The sequence below is a fragment of the Rattus norvegicus genome, chromosome 1 (genome assembly GCF_036323735.1).
Source record: "Rattus norvegicus strain BN/NHsdMcwi chromosome 1, GRCr8, whole genome shotgun sequence".
In the NCBI taxonomy this organism is placed as follows: domain Eukaryota; kingdom Metazoa; phylum Chordata; class Mammalia; order Rodentia; family Muridae; genus Rattus; species Rattus norvegicus.
The window spans coordinates 267,073,955-267,100,464 of NC_086019.1; the positions used below are offsets into that span (position 1 = coordinate 267,073,955).

Genomic DNA, 26,510 nt, shown 5'->3' on the forward strand with positions numbered 1-26,510 from the left:
AGCCTCCGGTTCTGTTCAGTTTTCATTTCACATTATAAGTGACAGCAGATTAAACCAAAGCTCGCTTACTTTATGGGTGCAAAACTGATGGAACAACTAATTGTTCTCTCAAACGGCTAATTATATTTCTAGTTGCCTACTCGAAGGTCTAATTAGCCAATTGCATATGCTTTCGAGGGGACTAGGAGATAATTGGCATTCTAAAGCAGGTAATTAGAAAAGCAATTAGTATTGCCCACGACTGATTACAAGAATGGAAATTGTCCCCACCAAAATGGCACCAATGTCTACTGGGCAGAAAAGCCAGTCTCTGGAGAATAACAGGAGACTTAATGTGTCTGGCAATGTAAGGACGAAAGTGGTAAAACAAATTGCTAAGTGCCAGCCCTGGTAGTCTTCTGGGGCCGTCAGAAGACTTTCTGTCCATACAAACGGACTGCAGTTGGGGCTCCCATGCTGTAACCTGCCCACCTCTATGAACTTGCATGGTCATCCATGGCACTGTGATCTTCAGGGTCACCTCATCCTGGAAAGAACATTCTAGGGCAGTGGCATGCCTGTCCGTGGCATCCGGTTTTCACCTGTTAGAAAATTAGAAGTTCTTCGGAAGCATCACCTGACTGGGTTTGGTTGTCGGCGGCATTTCACCATCCAACTGGGTGTCAGAACTTCCACTGCCATGCTTTAATGAGCTTGCCTGTGGCGTCCTGTGGCTAGCAGATTTCACTGCTAAAATCCCTACAGGCCTCTTCTCTTGTGATGCTTCTAAGGGCTCCTTGCTGTCCAACTGCTTATTTCATATAAGTGGGGAGGGCGAACAAGAAAACCTGTTTTATCTGACAGCAAGTCAGCGAAATTAACTCTCAAGTCACAAGAAAATAAAACTTACTGAGAACATTGGTGCCCTGAATACCCGAAAACATTAAAGCCTGCTGTCAGGCCGGATGGAAATGCCCGAATCACCACATCACCTGACACGTTTCAGAATGGGTACACGCAGCACAAATTACAGAGTGCTTGATGGTGCTGGTGGTAATGGCATTCACTGCTCCTCCCAGAGCCCAAGCCCCACGGCTAAAAGGGTTTGGCTGCGTGGGCTGTGCACTGACAGTTGCTTGCGAGGTCTAAGGAGCTTGATTTGAGGTCAAGTTTCTAAAAACAGAGCAAGTATACCAGAAGAGCTAATGATGTGCGTGGACTGAGACAGGAGATGTCTGTTGTTCGCTTTGTTTTTAAATCTCTCTGCCCTTACCCAGCATCCTTCTTGCCCGGGGTATCACTTGCTTTAATCAGTTCCTCCTGCTCAGTGAGCCCATGTCAGGGTGTAAAAATCTAGGACCAAGGGGAAATCTCCCTTGAAGAAGAAAGGAAACCCATGCCAGTCTGCTGTAAGGACAGTGATTTAAGTGCTGCCTCACGATAGAAGATTAAAACCCAGGAAAGGTTATCCAACGTAAAGACGCTTGAACCAAGAGCTGGCTTTTGAAATTAGCAATCACTGGAGGATAATATTGAAGGATTAAAGTCGTTAATTACACAAAAGATGAAGAATAAACAGAATTTGCTTTGAGTGATTATAATACAGCCCTGTTAGCCAGAGAATGCAAATACTTTTATTCTATTAAAGATGTTTTATGCCGTTACACATTTTCTTTGTGATTTCAGTTTTCCAGAACATGCTTCAAGCATGTCTGTGTATGTTCACATATTCCTCACATGGATTTGAGTAATCATAGAATATGTGACCTAAGATGTTATGAATTTACACTGTCCTATTTCTCCAGAGTAGGACACTGTGACAGATCACATCCCGTAAGTGCCTCCTTAAGTAGAATTTACTGGCGCGTTGATAACCTGTGAGCACTATGTTCATCCCTAAAACTGCCATAATTGTTTTGCTACTGGTAGAGCAGCAACCTCTTAGGCATCGGAAATCCCATGTGATAAATCTGCCCTGCACATCCTTAAGGCAATCCTCCTGTGGCAGAATCGGCGTTGTTTTTCTATCTGTTCCTAAAAAGTGGCCAAATGAGTTTAATCAGGCTGGTGTCCAACCACAGGTAATGATGCTGTTGAAAGTGGGGTGGGGGTGGAGTTGGGAAATGAAGGAAGAATGCTCAGCTGTTGGCTGTAAAACATTGCAGTGTAACGTTTCAGCTGAATACATCAGTACCACAGGCTTGGCATGAGTGTTTTTAGAATCACCATCTTGACCTAATATTTCCTTCTCTTTTCTAGCTTTGCCCTTTCCTTCTTACTTATTTTATTTTGTAAAGATTTTATTTTTATTTTGTGTATTTGGCTGCATGCCTATCTGTGCACCAGAAACATGCCTGGTGCCCACCGAGGCTGGTAGGAGGGGTAGATGCCCTCGGACTGAAGTCACGGGGAGTCGTGAGCTGATATGTGTGTGCTAGAAACCCAGCCTTGGTCCACCGGAAGAGACCCATCTCTCCAGCCTCTCCCTTTATTTTAATTAGCTTAAATTTGAGCGATCTAACAGCTACCCGTCTTCTTTGCTCTCCTGTACACATCATGTCCCACTTGGAGCGTCCTTCAGTGCTGAGGAAGGAATTTAGTGCGTGTGCACCGGACTCAGCTCCTCTCATTGTGTGACCTCTCCACAGAACATGCTTTCCACAGATTCCCAGGAAGCCACTCACTCCATGAAGTCAGACATCAGGCAAAGCCCGGAATCTGCCAAGTGTTGACCAGTGACAAAGGAATGCGAAGAAAAGCACAAGAGTTTTTCATCTCAGAGCCTTTAGCTCCCTGTTCTTTTGGTGGAAATCCCAATGCATGCGACCTTCCTGGCCAGAGCCCACTCAGATACCGTCTTCCTGGTTAGGCCTGGCTGAGGTAGGCGCTTCCCATGCCCACACTCAGTCCATCAACCACCCTTGCCTCCTCTTCCCCCAGGATCTGAGGAAGCGTGCAAAATGATGTACCCAGCTGGGCAAGATGACGAAGACCTTTAATCCTAGCACTCAGAGGACAGACACAAGTGGATCTCTGTCAGCCTGCCCTACATTGTGAGTTCTAGGACAGGCAAGACTATACAAGGAGACCCCCATCTCCAGAGGAAAAACCTGCTTTGTAGAGTTTAGAGCCAACAGCTGATCCAGTAGGAACCTCTATAGCCACACTTAGCATGAGAACGAAGCTCTGTGCATCCCTGTCACAGGTGAGCGCTCTCTCAACCTCTGGGAAGTCTTCCCTTTCCAGTCCTATTGCTTCACCATTTCTTTATCTGTGCATTAATTAGAGCACGGTACTCACTAATGTGTAGCAGTTAAAGCACCCAACTGAGGTAGCCTGCATTCTCTGTGCGGAGGAATTCCTGGCCTGCTCTCCAGCACCCACAGACTTTTTTTTAAGTATCAGATATTGATCTGAGGCCCTTGCATGAGCTGGGCACGCGCCCCACCACTGTGCAACAGCCACGCCTTGTCAGTGTGTTGTTTAAGGCAGGATCTAGCTAGGTTACAGAGACCAGCTTTGAACGTGCTCTGAAGGCAGCCTGACCATGAGCTTACAACCCTCCTGCCTAGGCTTCCGGAGCAGGTGGGACTGTAAATTAGGTCACCAGCTCTCCCTACCCCTCAATACATTCTTAACAAAATCACCTTCTTTGTCATTCACTAGCAACCTTTGCACTACATTACACACAACCTCAAAATCCTTTCTCTCCACCTTTCCTGCCTAGATTGTATTTATTTGAGTCTCTGGAATTGCTCTCCTTCCTGGGCCCCGAGTATATCGTGATTCCACTTCCAATGTTGCTTGCCCATTCTAGGACAGGAAAAGTAAGGCCTGTCCTAGCAGTGACCCTTTGTTCCTTGGCCCAGTCCTCAGAATAGCATTGCTTTGCAGAGGGCTGTCATGTGGACAAGTCACAGCCTCCATTTAGGTTTATTCCAAAGATTCCTGAGAGAGTACTGCTTCGCAAATGACTGCGTTTTGCTTCAATAATGTTCCCAATCATTCCATATACAGCCCAGATGAGTAATCAGGGGTTATGCAAATGACACTTCATCATCCTCAGGACCCCTGGCACCGTAAGAGTCCTTCCTTCTCATCCAGTTGGGGCTGACTATTATTCTTGTCTCCCGAGTGTGCAGTGGAACAATGTCTGCCTTTCTCCCATACACTGGAGCGTCCAGAACTGCACTCATTCTCTTTCTATGTTGTTAGAATTAGACGTATCATTCACCCGTAATCTGAGCTTCACAATAGCCGCAATCACCATGTCACTGGCCCCTGAAGTGAATTCTTAGATCCAGCAATCACATCAACACACAGTAGGTGTGGCATCCCAGTCTTCTGCCGAGAATATCGCCGTTTTCCCTCTCTACGGCAGCATGGCGAGTGGAACCGCATACGTCTAAGTTCCCTTCCCGTGCAGCGTTTTGTTCCCCTTCTGCCTTCCCTCCACATTGGCTGCATTTTACTAGGGACAAATAGGGGCCCAGACGGTGCCACATCTCCTCGGAGCACTTCCAGGAAAGAAGAGAGTTTTAGAAGTTAAAATGTAATTATTTTTCATTTTGGCTCATCTCATGTCTAGTGCTCCATAGTCTTCCACTAGTCAAAAAATGGATTTTAAAAAATGTTTATATGTTTCATGTTTAGCAGAGATTCTGCCGTCACTGCTGCTGCTCAGCCTGTTTAATCGTGAGTGTGTGTGTGTTAGGCTGGGGTTCAGAGAGGATAAATACAAACACAAATCTTCATAAATTATAGCTGAGATATCTGTTTTTGGTTTGAGAAAGTGGTTATTTTGGTGGAGAGTTAATACAATTCTCTCAAAGGATTCTTATTCTTACTAAATTAGACACTTGGAACAAACATTATTTGGAAGGAAATAAGTATATAAACAATTACGTTCAGATACGTAGGAGAACTTGAAGAAGTACTTTAAAGAGGCTCACACATTTTTCATCATTGCCACAAAATAATAATTGACCATTTCGAGTGTTCTGTACTCAGCTGACTGTAAAATGGAAATACAGTGTACAGAGACTGTAATTGACAGCTGTGCCTTATCTGTGCCCCCAATGGTCATAGGTTATGCCAGAAGAAATCTCTTCTTTTATATATTCATCTTCAACACAATTGTGTGATAAAGTTATCCTGTATTTGAAGGATTTTATACCATTGTGGAAGTCGACTGCAGGTCAGTAATATGGCAGAGATTGAAAGCTCAGTCATTATTATTATTATTATTATTATTAATCTGTGTTAAAGTGACCTCAGCACTTTCTAAAATATATTGATATAATAGCAGTTCATCACACACATTTTGTTATCCACAGTGGAAGGGACAGGACTATTTCGCACTTTGCAAAATGTCTTTTCTTTAAAATTTTTACTGATTATTTTATTTATTTACATTTCAAATGTTATCCCCTTTCCCGGTTTCCCCTCAGCAAACTCCCCATCCTGTACCCCCTTCCTCCTGCTTCTGTGAGGGTGCTCTTTTAAGTCACTGAGAGCTCCATTTGGTTTGGTAACTAGAAGCTTGAAGACCACTTGGTTTTAGTGAACACATAGAAAAGAGCGGACGAAAAGCAGCCATAACCTCCGAGTCGTGCAAAGGTGCACCCAGTATACGCCTGCAGCAGCCCATCCATTCGGTCACCACACTGTCAACTGTACAGTGACTGCTCTCTGTGTCTGAGGCTCCACCTCCTGTTCCTGTAGAGAACATCATAAGCTTTAGAATAAAGTCAGCGTGGGTGAAAATGAAGAGGAAGGGCTCATGGGCTGGGGATTCTTGAGGGAAGAATACAAATGTTATAAAGACAGAGTTGTGTGAGCTAAAGAAAGGAATGAGCTATGCGTGCGCATTTTGAATAGGTGCACTCTGCGGATGAGAATTTAGTGGAGGGCTGTTGATGGAAGAAGATAACAATATTGTAATGACACTGACCTATTATCACTGCCAACCATCCAGTGATGGGCAGTAGTGAGGCTGTCAGCATCCGCTCATGAGGGAGTTCCAAGGACACTGGGAGCCGGAATCAGCATCCATGCTCCTCTGAAGACGCAAGAGGACTCAAGAACTTTATCACACAATGGTGTTGAAGATGAATATATAAAAGAAGAGATTTCTTCTGACATAACCTTTGACCATTGGGGGCACAGATAAGGAGCAGCTGTCCACTCCCCAGATCCCATTCAGGACTCACCCGTTGCTTCAAGCCCTGGCAGCCTGTGGTGGTTTGAACAAGAATGGCCCCTATTATGGTCTTATGTTTGAATGCTTCTTCTACAGGGAGTGGAACTCTTCAAAAGGATTAGAAGGAATAGGAGGTTTCAAAAGCCCATGGTAGGCCCAGTCTTGCTTCCCTCTCTGCCTGTGGATTACAGTGTAGCTCCCAGCTAACCCTGCAGCACCTGCCAGCACCCCACCCCACTCCCTGCCATGAGACTAAGGGACTAAACCCCTGAGACTCTAAGCAGGACCCCAATTAAATGCTCTATCTTATAAGCGTTCCCTTGGTCATGATGTCTCTTCACAGCAGCAGAACACTGACCGAGACATGGCCCAGGTCTAGTGTAGAACCAGGGCCATTTCATGTTTTCTTAATCAGTTTCTCGATCTTTCCTTGACTATGCTTGACCCTCAATTATGTTATAGTGCATTTTAGAGTCTCCCTCCATGTGGATCTACCCAGTGTCCCTTCATGATCAACACCAGGTATTGTCATTATCAATCGAAATGAATGCTTTGCAGCCAATCTCAGGCCTTGTTCTTCGCACTGCGTCCCCGGTGGATTCTGAGAGCGCCCTTTCTGCAGACATCGGTCGTCTGTGGGCCTGTGGTGTGCAGTGAGGAGTTGCAGTCTCGTTTGTCTTTTTTCTGCTCTCACTGTGTTTGCACAGAGCTGTGGTTCCTTTCATGTAGCGTTACATTTAGAGGCTGCAGCCTCATTGGGCCTGCTCATTGCTGTCACCATGTGACGTTGTCCAGGACTCCCAGGGATGTGTGCTATCTTTATTTTTCTGCATAAAGATTGCAAGTGTCTGCTAAAAGCTTCAACTTAACCTGTCTCCAGTGCTCATTTCTTTCCTTCCAACTTTATGGCTCTCTTCTCTAACTCGGTCAAGACCCTACTTTCCACCATCCTCAATACGATTACTTTATGAAGTTTGTTTTGTTTCTCTTATATAACAAAACCCCTATCTCAGCTGCCCTCCATTCATAGTGTGGATTCCTTTCTCCCCTCCCAACTTGGTCCTCAGTGCCACATCTGAGCTGGCTCCTGCCCCACCCGACCACTTCTTACCCTGCCGATGGTGTCTCACTGCGTGCTGTGCCATTTCCACAAATGAGCCCCTCCTCACTCTGCCTGAGCACGAGACCCTCTAGGCAGGGTTACCATCACATGCACTTGGTTTTCCCACTTGGACTCGGGGGTCCCCTCACCTGCTATGCCTGATACACCAGGCCAGGCCGCTTCTCTGTAGATGTCTTCCCTGCCATGCTTGAGACTGCCTAAACTGGCCCAACATGTCTGTCCCCTTCATGAGTACTAAGGCATCCTCCTGACCCCACGGCATCCCCCTGACCCCACTGCATCCTCCTGACTCCACTGCATCCTCCTGACCCCACTGCATCCTCCTGACCCCACTGCATCTTGGATGCCCTGTTTAGGTGCATTTGACTCCCCCACCCCCAGCTGTAGATATGTCCTTTGCTCTGGCCCCCAAACTGTCTTTAGAATGAAATTATTCAGAAAAGGAAAGGGAAGAAAGTTAATGATAAAGGGACAGGAGGGTGCACACATTGTCCAGGCATGGTCTTGTCTTTGTCACCTACTAGGCTGACATTTGTGAGTGAAGAGGCCACATTTCCCTCTGCCCTCTTCTCATCGCCTAAAAGTATCTGACATAAAAGAGGAACTCGGTAAATACCTGTTAACTCAGCCACGGCCAGGCTGAAAGCTAAGAACTTATATAATTCCAGACATGACCAGTGAAACCTTTTGAGCTTCATTGACATAGAGGACAGGAATCAGCAGCAGAGTAGCTGGCTGCCCCCCAGAGAGGATGTGCTTCTAAAGGAATACAACAGAGGAGACTTTTACTCTACAGCCCTGAGCCTTCTGCATGTGGCGTGCTGATCATGGGTGCAAATGTGGATTTATTTTCAAGTCGTACGTTTAAGAATAGCAACATGAAGTGCACAGCGTTTACCTCTTTGTACCGTAGATCAGAAATATGCCCTATTTGCAAAGCACGGTTGAGCAATTAGCTTCTGTATAAGCTCCGTCTTATAGCTATTCCCAAGGTGATTACAGAAAATGATGTCTCCAGAAGTGTTATATCACAATAACCAATCAGGGGCAGGGCTTATCATAGGAGAGCCAATCAAGGTAAGGAGTACTCTAATTATGGGGCTCCTGCTCCTAGTCCCTGCTATTGGCAGGAGCAAAGTTTCATGTGCTTATCTCCTTCCTGAGAATTTTGTTCTTCTCTCCAAGATTAACAACTACTCAGGATCGCTATATAGTGTACGGGACATGGTGAAAATGAAAATGCACAGCTACTCCCCCAGACATTTTTAAAAGAAAAGAGAAACGAAGGGAGGGAGTAAGGGAGAGAAATAAAACATTTTTGTCCTTTAATAGTTGCACACTGTAGCATTTTTTATCTTTCTCTACTCTCTCTTTAGCCTTATGGTATTTTTTATTTTCTGTGTGGTTTTTCTCTTCCATAGACAGGTACACACACCTGGTATTGTGAATCTTTGTGAGCGTCTAGAGGCTCATCTATGGCTGGGAGGACAGGGTATGAATGCATACTGTCTCCTACCTGTGGTGACTCTCCTCCCCTCCCCTCCTACCTGTGATGGCTCTCCTCCCCCTCCCCTCCTACCTGTGGTGGCTCTCCTCCTCCTCCCCTCCTACCTGTGGTGGGTCTCCTCCCCCTCCCCTCCTACCTGTGATGGCTCTCCTCCCCCTCCCCTCCTACCTGTGGTGACTCTCCTCCCCTCCCCTCCTACCTGCAGTAGGTCTCCTCCCCCTCCCCTCCTACCTGTGGTGACTCTCCTCCCCTCCCCTCCTACCTGCAGTAGGTCTCCTCCCCTCCCCTCCTACCTGTGGTGGGTCTCCTCCCCTCCCCTCCTACCTGCAGTAGGTCTCCTCCCCCTCCCCTCCTACCTGTGGTGACTCTCCTCCCCTCCCCTCCTACCTGCAGTAGGTCTCCTCCCCTCCCCTCCTACCTGTGATGGCTCTCCTCCCCCTCCCCTCCTACCTGTGGTGACTCTCCTCCCCCTCCCCTCCTACCTGTGATGGCTCTCCTCCCCCTCCCCTCCTACCTGTGGTGACTCTCCTCCCCTCCCCTCCTACCTGCAGTAGGTCTCCTCCCCCTCCCCTCCTACCTGTGATGGCTCTCCTCCCCCTCCCCTCCTACCTGTGGTGGGTCTCCTCCCCCTCCCCTCCTACCTGTGGTGGGTCTCCTCCCCCTCCCCTCCTACCTGTGGTGGCTCTCCTCCTCCTCCCCTCCTACCTGTGGTGACTCTCCTCCCCCTCCTACCTGTAATGTACTCCTCTGGCCTTCACTGGACAGGGACCAGGGGTTCTGGAGTGGACTAAATAGATGGCAAGTTCCTGTGCAAACCAGGCATCATGGTTTACATGTGCAAGAACACAGGAGGCGAAGGCAAGGGGATTGTTGTGAACTTGAGGGAGGCCTAGAAGCAGGACTGAGTTCTCAGCCAGCAGAAACTGCATAGTAAAATCCTATTTGATGACCGGAAAAGGGAAGGGTTCCTACATCTATTCTCATATTCTCTCTGTGTGTCTCTGTCTCTCTGTGTCTGTCCCTCTCCGCCTCCTTCCTCTCCCTTCTCTCTTTTGCGTGTGTGAGGGGGGTGTGGGGCTGTGGTTAGTATCCGTCAGATACTGGCAAACCTATGACAAAGGAAAGCTAGGTTTGGTGTACTCAGTGTTATGGACAGATAAAATTATATTTCATTCACCTTATGTATAGCTACTACCATTAGGGACACAAATGCTGGGGGCTAAGGGGGGAAAGGGAACTCTTACACACTGCTAGTAGGAATATAAATTCATATAGCCAGTGTGGGCATCAGTATACTAAAAATAGGACCTCTGTTTAGCCAGCTATACCAAATGCACCTGGAAGAATCTGCATTCAGTGTTTTCCAGAGATGCCTGCACCTCCATGTTTGTTACAGTCCTAACCGCAGAGGCTGTGTACAGATGCAGCGTGGGTATTTATCAGCAGGAGTGTGGTTACACAATGGTCCTGTACTGAGCCATGAACAACAATGAAATTGTGTTTGCCGGAAATGGATGGATCATCATGTTAAGTGACGTGATAGACTCAGGATGAATTACTACGTTTTCTCTATTACATGGATTATAGATTGTATGTACACATTAAATCATTTTTATAAATCATACATGATATACAGATATATGTCATTACGGAAGAGACGAGGCTGGCTGGACAAGGATGGGCATAAGGGGTCCGAGGATGAGATGGGTTTGAATGTATGTATGTGCCTTTATGAAACCTGCCAATATGCAGAGTGCATATGTGCCTATACACTTAAATTTTGCTATTTAAAAAAATTGTAAAGACATCTCAATCTAAAGATATCTCATTGATGGCTGAGTGCTCCAAATTCTCTTATTCTATGCACATTGCTAATTATCATTAATTATGATCTATTGCAGGAAGCAGCATCTCTGGGAAGGGCTGGGTGATGCTCTGCTCTGTGGCTGTAGTACTGTGTCATTTTACTGCTGTGTTTCTTTAGCAGAACAGTAGTGTTAAGTTGTCTCCTAGGCCCGTGGCCCGTACAGTTTCAGGTTCTTGGCCACTTTACCAATATCAGGCATGGGTTCCATCTCGTGCACTAATTTCATTATTTTCATAATAAAATTGTAATTTCATAAAAGTTAATATTTTTAATTGCAGTGGTATGAAAATTTGAACTGATGCATTTAGACTTAAAAATTAAATCTAATTTTTAAAAAGTAACTGGCTATTTCCATAACGCGTATACCACTACTACACCAGTGCATCTTATAGGAAGGTCTTTATTGTAGATCAGAGGGTTTTTAAAATTTATAAAATAGAATAGGAAAGGTGACATTCAAGCAAAGGTCAAGAGAAAAGATAGAGTCAGCCATGAGCATACCAGAGCCAAGAAGGCTGTTGAAAGGGCAAACAAATCAATGTTCTCTTCAGCCAGGTCCAACTTCTCAGGACTATCTTGCCTCCCTGCTTCCACCTCTCCCTTCATTACTCATCTTGTTTCTGGGATGTGTTCTACCATATCAGTTCCCAATTCAGTTATTCTGAGTAAGAGTTCTGACTTCTCAGCCATTTAGATGGGCTTTTAGCTTCCTGCTCCAAATGTCTCTTCCCTCTGCCCTTTCTAATGCTGGTGGTATATTCTTCCACATAGCCAAGATGTCTTCTCATCAGAAAACCAGTTGTGTTTCACACATTATACCAAAATGTGGAAGTACAGATCCTTACGCTATCCCAGAATGCCTTCCGCTAGCCTCTGCCCCATCCCAGAATGCCCTCTGCTGGCATCTGCGCTGCCCACACCAACATTGTCCTGTTGCAGAACACTGTCCGTGGCCACTGGTCTTAGTTATGCCATACTGTCTCAGTCATATTCTTGAAGACTTACTCTTAAGCCTCGGTCTCAGCCTTAAGTGTTTCTTGTCCCATCTTACCGCGATTTCTTACCTGGTCTCGGTCTATAAAAGATCCCTCTACACATGGGATTAAAAAGCAAATAGTCAGAGATGCCTTCTTACCAATATTTACATTCACTGTGTGCTTAATAAACACAGAGAACTTGTTTGTTGAACTCAGTAGTAATGAGATTAATTTTTTTAATTAAAATGGTATGAAAAGTTGAAATAATGTGCTTGGAAATAATGAAAATTAAAGTAATTTGAGTTTAAAAAATAGTGATTGTCAAAGAATAGTCTTCTAGCTTTCTCCTTTTGCTCCAAGTTCTGGGTCAGACCTGTAAATTGTGCACCATTTCTTCAAGCATGCCTGGAGTCAGTCCCACCATCCCAGAAGTTGGTCAGTTTGAGGTCTTAGAATTGCTTCCATCAGTTTTTAAGTTGGAGTAACTACCAGTAGGTGGCACCAAACTTCATCCCAGGATGGGTGGAACCGAATCAAAAAGTCCCTGGAACCTTAAAGTAATTACTCACTTAGAGTGGTGGAACCCTACATTCTATACAGCTGAACTTTCTGGGGGGATGGAGGAAACTGTTACGCAGAGCCTCTCATTATGCCATTTTCCAAGGTCCTGCTGTAGATGGGTCGGGTACCAGCTTTGCCTCTGATGCTCCCAGTGGCCTGAAAGGCAACAGGAACTGGCATTCGTCTCCTGTTTTCCAGAATGTGGTGCTAAAAGAATCATCTCTTCCCCAGCATTGCGCAAAGTGCCAGACCTTAGGACCGAGTCCAGTCCTCCTGCCTCTTAATACCCAAGCCTTCTTCCTAAATCCACTGTACTTCCAAGCAGTCGGTCAAGAGCAGAGAGGGACAGGAGGGATCTGTAACTGCAATTGCAAGCTCTTGCCTCTAACCCATAGCCGCTGCTCCGCTCGCTCGGGATAGAAAGGCTTCAAGCTTGTGCTGCTGTCCTTCTGTCCCTAGTTGTCCCTGCACTAGAGCCTTAGCTAGTATCGTTATGTATGGACTGATTGTTTGCGTCTTCCAGAATTCACATGTGGAAGCCAGCCCTCCACTGTGACACTAAGAGGTAAGGCCCTTTGAAGCAGCTCGGTCATGATTAGGCCTTGTGGGTTTTCCTTCCTCATTGACCCCTACAAAGATTGAACAGAAGGCGGCCATCACCCTGACAGGAAGAGGGCCCTTAACCGGTGGAGGCCAGCAAACCCACTGTGTCAGAATGCCAGCACCCAGAGCTCTTAAGACCAGTGTTTCTGGAGAAACCCAAAAACCAAACAAACAAAAGAACCAGTGTTTCTTGTTCAAGTGACTGAGTCTGGCGTTTTTATCCCCCTCTGTGTAGGAGAACCGGAAAGTCTTTAGCTCAGTAAGACCTGTACCTAGAGGTAGGCTCACATGAGCGTTTTCCAGTGCTAGGCCATTCCTTCTCCTGGTAAGAGTAGCGCTTCTCCTGCTTTAATATTTGGATTTTCTGACTCATTTGTGGCTCTGGCCTCTGATAACTTTGTCCTTTATAAGTAATGATTACCTGTTGTGACCACGAGGAAATCTGAGTTCTCTAAGAAACTAGTTTCCCTTACTGCAGTACTGTCTACTAGACGGGGGGTGGGGAGGGATATGAGGAAAGATGGCATTTACATGTATAAGGAAAACAGAACTAAAACCCTAGAGCAGAAGGTGCTGGAACTCCAGTGCATTGTTCTGCGCTGCCTGCACTAATAAACCGTTCCACCCTTATTTGCAGTAAGGGCACTAGAGCACTGCTATATGATTTTACCTGAACTGCAAATTACATGCTAACCATTTTTTGCATTTCTAAACCCCTTAATTGTTTAATCTGCAGGTTAAGGACATTGTCCTTAGATTGTATTGGTTAAGAACTGAAGTTATCCACATCCACACAGCCTCCTGTCTACACGAACATGGCTTTATTATTGGGTTGTCTCACCAGCAGGACCTCATTGTTCCAGGAAACGCTACACCACCAAGATGAACTCACTGAACTGGTTGGTTCTTCCCAACAAAGCTGGACACTAGAGAGACCCATGGAGGGAGTCCCTCCACCAGCTTCGCCCACCTGTGGGGCATTTTCTTGATTGCTAATTGATGTAGGAGGGTCCAGCCTCTTTGTACACTGCCACCCCAGGGCAGGGAGCAGCCTTCTTCCACAGTCTCTGCTTCAGATCTTGTCTCCAGTATCCTGTCTTAAGTCCCTACCTTGACTTAAGTTTCTGATGGGCTGTAAGCTGTAAGACAGGATAAATACTGTCCTCTGAAAGTTGCTTTTGGCCGTGTTTTTTGTGACAGCAAGAGCAATCAGATTTAGATCAACAAACACTTCCTCAATCTCTTTGGGAACTTTCTGAAAATCCGTCCAGTGGAACACTGAGCCGTCTGCATTGGCTGGGGACTGTCTGGTGTCTAACATTTATTTCAAAGTCCACACTTCCTGTGCCACCAACCCAAAATAACAGATGTTACCTTCACTTAACCCCAATCAGATCCATCTCTACTGCAAGAACGACCAAAGGCCTTGCCTCTCAGATCATACTGTTGGCTGCTGTCTTCAGAGACAATACAGGGTGTGTGTCAAGGAAGCAGCCTCTGGTGGGACAGCACACAGTCAACAAATTTGGTCTTCTCGGTGTGCTTTTCTTTTCAACATACACAACCCAAAGCCGATTTTGTTCAGTTTGGAAAAAGTCACCATTCCGCAAGGAAGTGGCTGAAGCCATTTTTTTTTTCTGTTTCATAACATGAGGGCAACCTAAAGGTCTGATTTTGTGGGAAATAGAACCTGGGAACCTTTATCTCATGTTCTTTATAAGTTCATCGTGATTTTTCTTTAGGAAGAAAGCATGCTATCCAAATCTGACAACAGAATCACAGGAATGGAGAAAAGAAATAGTCATTTTTATCAGAGCAAACTTAGTGCAAAAATTATAAAATCATTATAAATATAATTTATTTGAAGTTATATTTTAAAATTACATTATTTTCTCTCTGGCATCCAGGTACCTGAAATTCACATTAAAATATGTTGGTGAACAATTCTCATTCTCCAGAAGTACCTTTTAAAAACTGCAATATTTCATAAGAACAGCATAAAATGAAAATAATTGACTGTCTCTTGCCGCGTGGGACTCGGCTTTTAATCTAAATAGATATGAAACATAATGACATTTTTCTATATGAGACATTTGTAGACTTAAGAGAAATTAAGTCACAAGACTCTAAGGCCAGTTCATAAATCAGCAAATCAGATAAATGGGTAAAACTTTCTCAGAACACCACCCAGGGATTCCGAACTCCTTTGCAATTTGTTACCAATTCTGTGTGTATCCTTTTAGAGAAGGTTCATCTCCTATTGAATGTTTGGCAAAAAGATTACAGGAAATTAGAATTTGTAAGAGCCTGCGACATTTATGCCATTTTTGATTTAACAATTTAAAAGACTTTTCAGAAATTGCCCCTGATTTTCATTTTCTTTGTAGTTTACTGAAATGCCTCTGCCATCGGGAGATCATAAAGCAGCAGCAGCCACGCTGCCATAGCACCATTAAGGCCATGCAGAAAAGCAAAACGTTGCAGCTAAAAGTATTTTTAATGACTGGAAATTGCTTAGAGTGCTTTTAAAAGTAAAAAGGGGTGCTGATTTATTTAGCTGGTACACTTACCTAAATTAATTTGGCAGGATTACTCTGCTCCTAATCCTCACACAATAAAATTTATATGTTAATATTTTTAAATGATGCATCATTTTTCCTGATGGATATAATATATTGCAATGACTCAAATCTACCAGCAAGCCTTTAAGAAAGAGGTGAATTAGCCCATCACTTAGACATGAATAGAGGCTTCATGTTTACCTAGACTGCATTTGTGGTTTGTGTGACCTTAGAGGAAAAAAAATGTCACTAGGTGAACACTAATGAGAACAAATAAAATATCTGTCCGTTAGTTGCTCCTGACAAGAATTTCTAAAGAAATACAGTAGGAGGGTTTTTTTGCATAATCTTGTCTTAGTACTTTTGCATATTTTTAACAAATGATTTTTAAAAGTCTTTCTGATTTGTCATGTTGTTTACTATGGATTGGATGTTAATGAACTTCTTAAGAAACATTAGCTGTAGCTACAAACATATAAATATATTTTTTAACTGACAAGCCTATTCTGTCCCACTTGGTGTGGGACACTTCTGGTGTGAAGATGTCCATGGTACTGAGGGGCGTGGCCTGACCAATAAAGATCTCGATGGTGACAGCTGCCTTTGAACTAAATGCCTGCCTTATGCCCATGCAGCTGACCTGTAGTTCAGGGGACTGGCATGACTGTCTGCCTTTTAAACTTAGTTGTCTCAATTGTTTACTCAACTAACACCTTCCCAGGACAAAAGTAAATGGTGGATACAAAGTATCTGAGCCTGTATTGGTGCGGCCTCAGTGTTTGCTATCACACCCTAATCTCCTACGCTGGAATCCTTATCCTCCATGCTAATAGCAGCCAGACCTGGGGAGTGTGTGAGGTGAGTGGTCAGGAAGATGGTGCCCCCACAGAAGGGGTTAGTTCCTTTCTCAGAAGAGAAGTCGGCCTGCAAAGCAGGAAGAGCACCCCCATCACACACCTACCTCACGGTAGGTGTAATCTCTCCAGCTGTAAGGAATAAATATTTGCTTTTACTTAACATTTATGTGAGCCAAAACGACTGAAGCCCATGGGTATCACAAACAGCAGCCAGGCACAGGAACCTTAAAACAGACGCTGGGCTTACTAATAGATGGAGCTGTTGTGTGACAGTAAGGCCCCCTTGCTCCTTCACATCTGAACGGTAGTGAACTTGTAGTGCATCAGTCTGAAAATATTCCTTAGAATGCAATGGATGTATTCTCTACAACGTCTTGAGAATACACCCCTGTTGGTTTTATGTTGGTTTTTAGATTAGTCTATAAAACGTATAAGTCCAGAGAATAATTGTAAAGGTGGACTTCACTAACTTCCTAGGAATATGCAAAAATATAGGAAATCTTTTTCAAGGGGATGTTTCAGGCCAGGTGTTCTTATGAATTGCGAGAACAGATGCACCTCCCTCCATTGCTTAGCGCAGCGGTGCCGGACGGCCTCAACACAGTCCCATCACCATCCCATTCCCTTGATGGTAAAAGCCTTGCCAGCTCACACAGAGCGTGCTCTGGGCTGTGCTTCAAGGCTTTCATCACCAAGGAAGTGAACTGGGTCGGTTCAATATGCTACACATTTTAGAGGGACCACAAATCTTTCTTCTATGCCATGGTGTTGTTCACACCCAGAAATCTATCTCCTTCCCTCCCTCTTCTTCTCCTCCTGTCCCTTCCTCCCTCTCCTCCTTCCCTTCCTCTCTTCCCCTCCCTCCCTCCCCCTTTATATCTGTTAGATAAGACTTCATAAGCGTATATGAGAGGACAGCTAGGTACCTCAGAGAACTCCCTCATGTTTTAACCCTCTGAGGTCAGGCTTTTGCCCATCTTTACTTCTCGCCATCTGTTCCCCTCCATTTCAGAGTCACCTGCTTGACTCTGTTGTGCTGCGAGTTTGACAGGGGAGTGTCAGGCAGTTTGTACTCCCACAGACCCTGAACAGCTTTTTTTTGACAGGGTCCTAAGGTGTGTCTGAGGAGGGGAGCCTTACCATGCAGGTACATTCTGGTGTCCTGTGCGACCTGCAGACATGCCTGTCGTAGCTGTCAGGAACTTCCAATAAGTAATTGTGAAATCAGCGCAGTAATAACCTTACACCACATGGGAGAACTAGAGTAGAATACGTTCCCATGTTCGGAAATTATGTGCATTTTCCCAGCATGGTATCCACTTACCTAACACTTCATGCCGCATAAAACGATAAATTATCCAGTGTGATCCGGAGCCATCAGACACATTTAAAAGTTTTATTGCACAGTATTTTAAAGTTTACTAACCATTATATAAAATTAATAAGATACTTTATACAGCTTCTTGCTTTATTGACTGCGGGTAATAACCTGTACATGGGTAGGATGTGACTGATAGCTTTTCAAGGATACTTCCTCAAACTTGAGTAGTGTATTGTGGCGTTCTTTTTGTATTCCTTTAACTTTCTAAGTCTTAGGAGGAATGGTCAAACACCAAGTCAATTTCTTTACTAAACATTTCATGGAGAATCTTCTTAAGTGAAGGTGAGGGTTTTAATGCATGGTTTTTTTTCCCCGGCAGACTATTGAAGTTGAAATTCCATTTCAAGAGTCAGTCAGCTTTGTTTCGTTCTGTATTTTTAGCACCCTGAGCTACTGAAGCAGCTTCGCTCTAATTAATAACCGTAGGATGAGGCAGTTCCACTGCTGCTTTTCTATTAACTGTGGTTTCCTGTAGGAAATTAGTAAAATAAAAGGGGGTGGGCAGCCAGGGTAAATAATGCTACAGTAGCAAGCCTTTCAGATTCCTCAGAATAAAATCCACTGCGCTACTTCTGTTAAAAAGAAATCCAACAGCATAAGAGGAGATTCTGTAAAGTTTCTCAAATCTTTTCTTTTTATTGAAAATACATTTTTTTCTTACATGATATGTGCTAATTACCATTTCCCCTTCCTCTACTCCCCCCAGATCTCTGCCTCCCCAAACTGTCTCTACTTAGCTGTCTTCTAAAGGATAATAATAATAAGATAAAATATAGTAATATAAAAAAACTAACTTATCAGAATTGGACAAAACAGACAGAGGGAAAAGAGCCCAAGAGAAGGTGCAAAAACAAACGAACAAAATAAAACACTCATGCACCCCTGAAAACTATAACATACATGCCAAGGAGCAGTCGGGTGACAAGAGAGGATATGATATATATGCATGTATGCATATAATAAAAATACTGAGATTTGGATGGGAGGAAAGAGGAAAAGCCATGACATGACTTTATGAGACCAGGAACCTTCCAAGTGCTGTTGAGTTTGTTTTCTGTTGGCCATCGATCTACTGCTGGGTACACAATCTACCCTTGAGTAGTTTGTTTCTCCAAAAAGATTCCCTTGAGGTAAACTAAATTTTCATTTGCAAGTAGTCACCATCTGGAGATTGCTTCTGGGTTAGAGATTTCCCCTATCAGTAGTTCTAGGACCCCATGTGATGCAGACCTATGCAGGCCCTGTGCAAGCTGCCTCAGCCTCCGTGGGTTCTTATAGTCCTGTCTATGAAGAGGTTCTTGTTTCCTTGGTATCCTTCTAACCTCCGTCTCTACACTCCTTCCACCTCCTCTTTTGTAGGCTTCCCCAAGCCCTGGGAAGGGATTTGATGGAGATATGTGTAACTGGACTTAAGCTACTTTGTGGGTTCCTCTTTCGTCCATGGCCAGTACATTGTTAATTTGAAATAGTTTGAGCCAATCCCCCCTCCCATTTCAGATCAGAGAGGAAAATGTTTAGTCTGTTCCTTTCGGGGTCTGAAAAAATTTCCATATATATATATATGTATATATATTATTTTGAAAATTCTCTATTCTTACACTGCAGAATTTTTTCCAGGAGTAAATATTAAATTAAGACTGCCTTATAGCATAAGTTTCTAGTTTGCCACAGTGGTTAATTAAAGTGGTTGGTTTTGCAGATTCAAACTGAAATTGCCTTTCTAGGGTTAAAATCACTTGACCACAACATACCGTTTTATATTTATGGACAAATTCATTTTGATAATTTTTGTTTGCAACTATGTTTATAAAGTATGTTGTCTTGTAGTTGTTTTGTCATGTCTTGGTGACATCCCAGCATCAGACTAATAATGGATTCATTAAATGATAGGGACCTGTTTCCTTCCCATGTGTTTACTGAAGAGTTTGTACACAATATTAGGATTACCTCACCTTCAGAGACTGCAAGCTTCCCAGTAAAACCATCCAGTTTTTTAATTTCTTTGCGAAATATTTTAAAATAAAACCCTTTTTCTGTTTTGTATTTTTACAAAAAAGGAACTTGGCTGCCTTTGTGTATTGTCTTTTAACCATGGTAATGTTTGCAATGCCTATGAAGCAATAAAATGACAGTTACAAAAGTAATTTAATATTGAAAAATCCTTAACATGAATAGAAGCTTGTCTGTAAATTCTTGGTAGTAAAATGATAGATGTTTATGATAGATAAAAGATAATAGATAGATAGATAGATAGATAGATAGATAGATAGATAGATAGGAGAGATGACACATGATTGATAGATGGTAGGTCAATAGAGAAATCGATATAGATGAGAAATAGAGATAGAAAATAGATGATAGATGACAGAGATGATAGATAGATAGATAGATAGATAGATAGATAGATAGATAGATAGATAGATAGATAGATGGATAGATAGATAGATAGATAAGTAGATAGAGGACAGACATATTAATCTGCCAACTTATGTAATTTGCATTCTTAGCATATCATGCTTTTCAACTCTCTTGCTCCCGAGTCACTTTTGGTAGTTTGTACTTTTTTGGAAGCATCATTTCATCCAAGTTGTCAAACATCATTGTCATTTCTTCACAGCTCCTTACTATTCACATTGTTACAGCTCTTGTGCTCTACACCTCATGGGGTTATAGTGACAGCTGTCATTCCATTCCTGCCATGAGCCTTCTGTATTTAACACCTTGACCAGTTTACCAAGTGTGATATTTTCTAAGAAACAAGTTATGTGGACCCTGCTTTTTAAGTTTTGTATAAGTTCATGTTTGTGTCTTTAATGCTGTTTCCCCTTTAGTTTGGTCTAATGAACTATTTATTTGCTGTTGTCATAAGGAGACTTGAGTGTTGAGTCAAGAGTGTTCTTGCTTAGTATAAGCCTTTGGTGCTCCAAATTTCCCTTTGCACACCTCCTAGCTACATTACTCAAATTTTGATTCAAGATGTTATTATTGAATTCAATAATTTTTGACTTTTTATAAATAGCTGCTTGATTCTTAGGTTATTCAGTGTGTTTTTTTATTTCTATGTATTTAGTTGTTTTTTTAAACCTTCATGTTCCTTTTCCTAGCTTGGTTCTCTTATGATAAGGGAACATTTCTATATGATTTCCATTTCTTTAAATGTCTTGAGTCTGCCTTTTGGCCAAAACCCTTGTCTGTCTTGGTCCACAATCCCTTTACTCTTACTCACCGAGAGTCAAATGAATCTCATTTGTATGTACAGATTTTTAGTTGTCAATTAAGTCAATTATTTATGTTACTAAACTGTTTCGTACCCATAGTTCTGTATTCTTAGTGCTTCCTAGTGCGAGAGAACTGTTGACATCTCCAATAATCAATGTGCTCTTATCTCTTCCCCTGTGGATCCCATCTAGGGTAGAATCTAATATGCAGCCCAATTGTGAAGCTTGTAGACATTTGATGCTCTTATATTTTCATGATTACTTCTTTATCTTGCTATTTATATCCTTTAATCTAACATCTGCTTACTGCTGTTATAATTTATATAGCCATTAAAACTTTCTCTTTTCTTTCTCTCTCTCTCTTTCTTCCTTTCTTTCTTTCTTTCTTTCTCATTTATTTATTTATTTTTTGGTACTTTTGATATGCCCAATCACAAAACTATGTCCAGATGAAGAGTAACTGCAAATGGTCAAAACTAGGAAGATGGAGTCTTAGGATGCTGTCTTGACCAAAGCAACTTGGGGAGGAAACAATTTATCTGACTTATACTTCCACATCACAATTCATCCCTGAAGGAAGTCAGGACAGGAGCTCAAACAGGACAGGAACCTGGAGGCAGGAACTGTTGCAGAGACCACGGAGGTGTGCTGTTTACTGACTTGCTCCCCATGGTTTGGTCAGCCTGCTTCTTACAGAACCCAGGACCTCCAGCCCAAAGGTGGCACCGCCCACAATGGACTGGGCCTTTCCACATCCATCACCAATTAAGAAAATGCTCTGCAGGCTCGCCTACAGCCTGATCTTATGGAGCCATTTCCTTAACCGAGGTTCCCTTCTCTCAGATGACCTCAGCTGTGTCAAGTTGACATAAGACTGTAGCACAAAAGACCTATGTTCAGATTCCCAGACCAATATAAAAAATGGGTGTTGGCATGCTCCTATAATTGCCATGCTGGCGAGGCCACGGCAGGAGCATTCCTCAGGCTTGCCGGACAGTCTCTTAGAATGAGTGAACTTCAGGTTCAGTGAAACATCTGTCTTAAGAGGTAGGGCGGTAAGCAACTGAGAAAAAACGTCAGTGTGGACCTCTAGCCTCCTTATGTGACTGACCACATAGTAACGTACACCCCACACACATGCACATACAAGAACATGTAAGCACATACACAAAAGCAAAAATAGGTAGATAAGTCAGTCATAAATCCAGTTACTTGTTACCTTCCTAAACTGTGTTCAGCTCAATGACAGGGGGAGCCTGTTTGCTTAGTACATTGGATCAGTGACAAAATGCCCTCATCTAATAAAGTCTTTTAGAAGAAAAAAACAATCATTGCTAACATCTTTGTGCATAACTTCTAAAAGTGTGTGTGTGTGTGTGTGTGTGTGTGTGTGTGTGTGTGTGCACTTACATACATGTGATTTTTGTACTGTGGTTAAATCTCCATGACTTGAAATGTATGCTCTTGTTTCCAAGAGTAAAGATCACTGGATACAAACACAGGGTTGTGATCCTTTGCTCCAGATTTCTTTTATCCCATTTTCATGGGCTTGCTTTTTTCACTTTTTTCTTTCTCATAATTGTGCTTTTACATTTACTGTGGATTGTCTTCTGTGTTTTTATCCAAGAGGACTGTCTTTATCTTTTGATTTGAAAGAATTTGTTTTAATGCAAGTAACACGGTTTGGTCATAATCTACTGTACTATTGTTTATAAAGTGGTTCAGGGTTCCTATTCTATGTCCTCAGTCTCTCATTTTACTCAACATCTTTCTTCATCACTGTGTACACTGTTTATTCAGTTCTGTCAGTAAGTGAAATTGTGGCAGCAATTCTGGAATTTCTATGCTGTCCATCTTCCTATTTAAATTTCTAGTGTTCTGTTACTCACACCAAACTGATTGCCTGATTGACTAATCTCAGTCACGTCAAATTGATCACTTGTAGTGAAGTCACACTCATCCAAGAGGCTTTCCTTGTATTTTACCTCTAGGATGTACACCTTGTGTACCATACCTTGACTTCACTTATCTAAGGCTTGTGATATTAATGTGAATCGTCTAGTTTAAGCCCTTTTTAGAGAGACAGAGACAGATTGATTGATTGATTGATTGATTGATTATGGTAGAATTCCTAGACAAATTACCAGGACAGTGTCCTGCCATTCTGCTACACTGTTGCAGCCAGTGCCCCCCAACTCTGCTATACTGTTGCAGCCAGTGCCCCCCAACTCTGCTATACTGTTGCAGCCAGTGCCCCCCAACTCTGCTATACTGTTGCAGCCAGTGCCCCCCAACTCTGCTATACTGTTACAGCCAGTGCCCCCCCAAAACTATGCACTTATGGAGCTTTATTCCAACTAGCATCATCTCAATTAAACTTCCAGATCTTACATATAACCTGTCGAATTCTAAGTTTGTGCTTTTGTTTCCTAATGATTTGGAAACAGAGTCCTAAAGGAAGATTGGCTTTCAAATAGATAATTTATCAAACTCAGCACACCCGTGTATTGGGTCGAACCAACAGAAAGTGAGTTAGTGAAAAAAATCTGTTTTCCCCGGTGGCAGTCTGCACAGAATCTCTGACCGAGCCACCCATCTGACTTCGCTCTGTTGCAGTAGGGTGGTCCCTGGCTTGTGCCCTCACAAGACACCATCTGCATTTGATTATTTAAGTTACCACATTTAAATAGCTTTTCTAAGTTACTTTTTAAAGTTCGCCAACAAAATCCATTGCGAGTAATACCAAAAGCTAGGAAATTGACTAAATGACAGACAGATATCTGAGCAACGGTGTACAGTTTTTACAAGATATTTTAAACAAATTATAGATTAATAGATATTGACAAAAATCATGTCTATTCTCTCTGGACAACATAGTTATAGCATTTATTTAAAGTATTGTCTTTAACTAGCTTTATTCAAATATTCATAGAATACATTGCACCCACAAAAGTATATTCCTTGACAACTAAGGGAAACCTTGTGAGATGCGTATTTATTCATTTGGCATAATCACTATACCCCATTTGCTTTATCACAGTAGTGATATCAACACACTAGTTTGTTTCATAGAAGAAGAATTAAATTATGTCCTGTTTAAAAGTGAAAAATTAGGTAATAATCTAGATCACTTCCTGGCATTATATAGACATCAAATCAAATAACTGAGTGATTTAATTATTAAGCCTTCTAAGTAGTACTAAGTTTCAAATAAAGGAGCAAATGTGAAAGTTAAATTTGTAAATCAGTTAACATTTCAGGGTCCTTCATAAGTCATCATAATTATCCATACAAGAGAGGATACCATGGTTACGTGATCAGCAATGGTAATCTTTCTTTCCTCCAAATATATTTTTAATCAAAGACATTTCTCAAAAAGTATCATTGTCTAAAAATCAGAGTGTTAGTCCCTTAATAAGATCTTATATAGTTATTTTAATCACTTTTGTATGGGCCCACTGAAAACGATTTGAGGGTGAGAGTGTCAAAATAGGCTTTTTAATTGAAGTCTTCATTTTTCTACCTTTTGTGTTTACCTAGAAAAATTAAATCCCTTCTTACATAAGAACAAAAGGAAAAAATTCTATGAAAATTTTCCATGGACCAAGTTAAGACTTGGTAGCTCACTGGTCCACAAACTCTGTTGCTGTTTATCTCATTTAGTGGTTTAATTCACAGGCTGACAACCCATGATGACCCATGACAACCCATGACGACCCATGATGACCTGTGACGACCCATGACAGGCTCTTTCTTCACTACAGACTTTAGCTTTGCTTTCCATTCTATGTATCTTTTCCCTCTTAATCTGTGGTAATTCACATGTGAGGCTATCTGGGCTCTAACAAAACTCCTGCATGTCTTGTCTGCTGTTTCATCAGAGAGGGCTATTATATAACTAGGTTCTGGAAGAACGCGCCATGTTCATTATCCAGTCCCCGTTGCCACTCGCTCCCCCCTTAGTTGCGCCATTAGTCTGTGAAAATTGCCTTCTATCTTATTGCTGCCCAAGGCTTCTAAGTGCGTGCTTATAAACAAATTTTAAGTCCAAGCTAAAGTCCAAGATTTATTTGATCCAAAAAAAAATTGTTTTGACCATGTGCCAATTCTTTACTTCAGTTTCTGTGCATAAATACCCAGTCCATAGGGCCAGAATTTGGGGGATAACAGGCTTTTGTTTGGACTGAGATGACACAGTCTGCCTCATCTTGCCTGTTACCTTCCTTATGCCACGTTCAGTTCAACGGGAAGTGGAGCCTGTCTGCTTAGTACCTCGCATTGGATGCCGTGAAACGCCCCCCATTTAATGAAGTCTTTAATGTTCTATTCTGTCAACCGCACATTAGTCTGCTTTCTGTTTTCATGAAAGTCTAGCAATTCGAAGTAGTTAACACAAGGTGACTCCTTTCAGGTAGCTGAGCTGTCCCACCACAAGATTGCTTTCAGGAGAGTTTGCTGTACCCACTCTGATGGCTCTCACGCTGTCGTGTATGAAGGCTATTAAAGCCACTTGATTTTCCTCATGCCCCAGTAGGTAGCAGACTGTTCCTTCCTCTCTGTGTCGTGTCTTGGCTGTAGCATTTTATACCACTGGAGACTTCTGCACTCCGTCCACAAGTGTCTGTTACTGACGGCAGACGGCAGAGAGCCCTCCCGACCACGTCTGTACCACTTCTTCTCAGCCAGCTTGAGCACTGGACACACTCGGTGTTAACGCAGCTATTTTGACTCTCTTGCCTTATGTACCACTAATGTCACTCATTCTGTTGATTCTCTGGTCAAAAAAGAGCCTTACACTGTCAATATGGAAGCTATCATGTAGTCCTTAACAGGACAGCACTCTACCTAGTTTAAACCTCTCTGGCACTGAAGTCTGTCTCTGCACTTCTGTTGTTGAGAGCACTTGAAGCTCGAGTTTGCAAAGCACCCGGTACAAAGGCAGTTGCCTAACAGGTATGCAGGCTCTGCCCCATGCCCCTGAGCCTTGGCTGCAGACAGCAAACACAAACCATTTCTTCATAGGAAGCTCTGATCCTGTTAATTCTCTCCTTTCGTTCTCAAAGTATATAATTCTCCTTCTTGCAAATGTAAACCCTTTTTAATAGTAAAAATTTAAATAACCCCTTTTTAGTCTAGTGTGTTTATAGTGCGGGAAGTGCTGGCAAAGCTGGTGTTGGGTGAAAGACCCGAGCAAATGCTCACAGGGAACCGCCCTCAGATTCCATCTAGACAGCAGGGAGGACACACCTCTTCCCTGAGCCAGGTTCAGAAAGAGCCAAGGTTCAACCTTGACAGAATTTAGTTAGCTACTGGAACATGATATCGTGTTCTCCTTCACCATCTCAGTGTCGGGTTTAAGTGAATGTCATCTCTGTGCACATAATTCAGTCTACTGTAATTGGTGGGGTTTGTTCCTGCAGAATACATTGATCAACGTTTTAACCTTCTTATGAAGGAGAACATGTGGTATTTATCCTGGCTTATTTCACTTACCATAGTTCCCTCAAGTTCTGTTCTGATGTGGGCCACAAGTGAGATCTTATTCTATTTTTAGGACTGAGTAATGTTCCATTGTGTGCATACGTACATGCATGCATACATACATCCATAAATACATACACATATACACACATACATATACCCATGCACACATACATGCACATATACATGCATA

At 42.8% G+C, this 26,510-nt stretch overlaps 1 protein-coding gene across 4 annotated transcripts in view; it reads left to right on the forward strand.

Moving 5' to 3' along the window:
• The window catches only part of Atrnl1 (attractin like 1), a 540,797-nt gene that overhangs the window by 397,904 nt on the left and 116,383 nt on the right, over positions 1–26,510 (forward strand). The gene's annotated exons all lie outside the window — the stretch shown is intronic.